The following is a 3667-nucleotide window of genomic DNA, read 5'->3' on the forward strand; positions in this document are numbered from 1 at the left end:
AATCATCAACAACAAGTCCTTTTTCACACGATTCAACAAAAGGAGCAAAGAACACATCATCTAGATACAAGGACTTGAGATGTTCAAATCCTAAAATCTTAGCATTCAAAGTATTAAAGAGAGCATACCTTCGTGATAAAGCATCTGCAACAATGTTCTCCTTACCTTGTTTATACTTAATCACATATGGAAATGTCTCTATAAACTCCAACCACTTGGCATGTCTGCGATTCAGTTTGCTTTGCCCTCTCAAGTGCTTTAGGCTCTCATGATCCGTATGAATGACGAACTCCTTTGGCCAAAGATAATGCTGCCAAGTGTGCAAAGCTCGTACCAAAGCATAAAGTTCTTTGTCATAAGTTGGGTACCGCAAAGAAGCACCACTCAACTTTTCACTAAAGAACATTAGTGGCTTATGGTTTTGCATTAGTACAGCCCCAATTCCAATCCCACTTGCATCACATTCAATTTCAAAAGTCAAATCAAAGTTCGGTAAAGCAAGTAGAGGAGCATTGCACAACTTATCCTTTAAAACATTAAAAGCATGCTCTTGGGATGTACCCCAAACAAAAGGAACATTTTTCTTTACCAATTCATTTAGAGGTGAAGCTAGGGTGCTAAATTCCTTAATAAAACGCCGTTAAAAGCTAGCTAGCCCATGAAAACTTCGAACCTCCCCAACATTCGTGGGAGTTGGCCATTCGCTAATAGCCTTAACTTTCTCACTATCCACCTCAACTCCTCGACTAGACACAATGAAACCAAGAAAATTAACCCTTTCCATGCAAAAATTACATTTCTTTAGGTTAGCATACAATTTCTCGTTTCTAAGTGTAGTCAGAACAGCACGCACATGCATTACATGATCTTCCAAAGACTTCGAATACACAAGTATATCATCAAAATAAACAACCACAAATTTTCCCAAATATTCACGCAATACATGGTTCATCAACCTCATGAAAGTACTAGGAGCATTAGTTAAACCAAAAGGCATAACAAGCCACTCATACAATCCATATTTGGTCTTAAATGCAGTTTTCCATTCATCTCCAACATTCATACGAATTTGATGATACCCAGATTTCAAATCAATCTTAGTAAAGAGACTACAGCCATGCAATTCATCTAACATATCATCTAACCTAGGAATAGGATGACGATATTTAACAGTGATCTTATTAATGGCCCTACAGTCTACACACATTCTCCAAGTTCCATCTTTTTTAGGCACTAAAATAACAGGCACACTACAAGGACTAAGGCTTTCGCGTACATACCCATGAGCTAACAATTCATCCACTTACCTTTGAATTTCTTTGGCTTCAGTAGGATTAGTCCTATAAGCTGGTCGGTTAGGTATGGTAGCACCTGGAATGAAGTCAATCTTATGCTCGATGCCACGAAGTGGTGGCAATTCCTTGGGCATCTCCTCGGGAAACAAGTCCTCAAATTCCTGAAAAAGAGAAACAAAAATACTAGGCAAGGAGGTGTTAAGCTCGTTAGTAAGAAAACAAGACCCTTTGTACAAAAGTACAAGAACAGTCCGTTTCGCCATTAAAACATTCCTAACCTCACTTGAACTAGCATACAAGCTCACCGTTTTGGCTTTTCTCTCATTTTTCCCACTAGGCTGATTGCTACTCCCTTGCTTTTCACTCAAACTTTTTTTTTCTCTCAACTCATTTTCTTTTGTTTCTTTTTCACTTTTTGCTTTTGCATCAGCCTCTTGCCTCTTCTTTTCAAGTTTGCATTGATCAACATGCACATCTTTTGGTGACAAAGGTACAAGAGTAGTTTTTCTTCCATGATGAGTAAAAGAATAGCGATTGGCATACCCATCATACATTACCCGACGGTCAAATTGCCAAGGTCTACCCAACAATATATCCCCGGCATGCATAGGTACAACATCACACAAAACATCATCAACATATTTTCCAATAGCAAAAGAAACAAGAGCTTGTCTACTCACCTTTACCTCCCCACAATCACTCAACCATTGAAGTTTATATGGTCTAGGATGTGGTTTTGTCTCTAAGTTAAGCCTCTTGACCAGAATAGAACTTACAACGTTGGTACAACTACCACTATCAATAATCACACTACAAGGCACAGTTTGGACAAGACACCTAGTGTGAAATAAGTTCTCTCGTTGGTCTAGGCCATCCTCCTTAATTTGAGTACTGAGAGCTCTCCTAGTGACTAAGGACATATGTGTAGGGTCCTCTTCACTATACTCCTCACTCTCACATTCACCATTGTCGTCCTCTTCTACCTCATCTTCCTTCTCATCTTCTGTTACAAACTCTCCTTCTCTAATTATCATAGTTCTTCTATTAGGGCAGTCTCGACTGTAATGTCCTACTCCTTGACATTTCCAGCATTTAATATCCCGATTCCTCACATTAGGTTCATCAACTTTCTCTTTCCCCTTCTTGGAACTCTCTCCTTTCTCAAACTTTTCTTTTGGTTTCTCATATGCCTCTCGATTTCTAAGTTTAGAATCAGCACTCTTACTATCCGTTTTCCATGTAGAAGATGAATGGGAAAAGGGCTTAGTAGAATACCTTTGAGATCGCCTTTGGAGCTGCTTCTCAATTTTGATGGCAAGGTGCAACATCTCTTCGATGTTAAAGTAAGGTTGTAGATCAACCTTATCCGCAATCTCCTTGTTTAAGCCATTAAGAAACCGTGCCATGAGATTCTCCATGTCCTCTTCAAGATCCAGCCGATTCATCAACGTATCCATCTCCTTGTAATAGTCCTCCACAGACTTACTACCTTGTCTCAACACTTGGAGCTTTTGCGCTGTGTCCCTGTGGAAATGTCTAGGAACAAATCGCCTCCTCAACAACTCCTTGAACTCATACCATGAATCGATTGGCGCCTCAAGGTTTCGTCTCCTAATTGACATTAATTTGTCCCACCATGTTACTGCATAATCTTTGAATTGAGCAAGACATAGTCGTACCTTCTTTTCTTCACTGAAATTATGGCAATCAAACACGAACTCCACTTCTTTCTCCCATTGAATGTACGCTTCCGGATCAGTCTTACCATAGAACTTCGGAAGTTTTAATTTGATGTTTCCCAAGTTTCGATCAACTTGAGCATTCGCTCGTGGGGCTCTTTGGAAATTATGATAGCCTCTTCCCCGGCCTCTCCCTCGATCTAAGCCACGACCAACGTGCCTATCACCCCCTCTTGGAGCCGCTAAAACTGTAGCCTGATCGTCCTCCCAATGATCGAATCCATCACCTTCATACTCATCCTCATCCATAACACGTGGTGGTGGAGGTGGTGGAACTCTCTCCTGAGCTTGGTTTTGAGTCTCCAACCTTCCTATCCGTTCTGTCAATGCCTCCATGCTACGAATCATTCGTTCAACAGTTCCTTCTAGCGCCTCTCTCCTCCGGGCATCAGAAATATTGCCTTCATCTCCGAGATTAGCCATGCTGTAAAAACAAAATAGAGTGACAAGAAATGGACCTCACAAGCACTCCCTCACTAATTCACTCGTTAGTGAAGTTCACTCGTGTTTAACCCTCAACACTCAAAATAATGTATCGCTCCCTTACAATCTCTCCCTCACAACTTAGTACACTCTTATGCACTTCAAACAAATCGGTAAGTGAGTCTAGCAAAGTTAAAAGCTATGTGCATT

At 40.6% G+C, this 3667-nt stretch overlaps 1 pseudogene; it reads right to left on the reverse strand.

Moving 5' to 3' along the window:
• Nucleotides 1–616: 616 nt before the first annotated feature.
• Nucleotides 617–3457, reverse strand: LOC148213123 (uncharacterized; annotated as a pseudogene).
• Nucleotides 3458–3667: the final 210 nt, after the last annotated feature.

The sequence above is a fragment of the Momordica charantia genome (genome assembly GCF_013281855.1).
Source record: "Momordica charantia cultivar OHB3-1 chromosome 1 unlocalized genomic scaffold, Mcharantia_2.0 BLBB01000001.1, whole genome shotgun sequence".
NCBI lineage: Eukaryota > Viridiplantae > Streptophyta > Magnoliopsida > Cucurbitales > Cucurbitaceae > Momordica > Momordica charantia.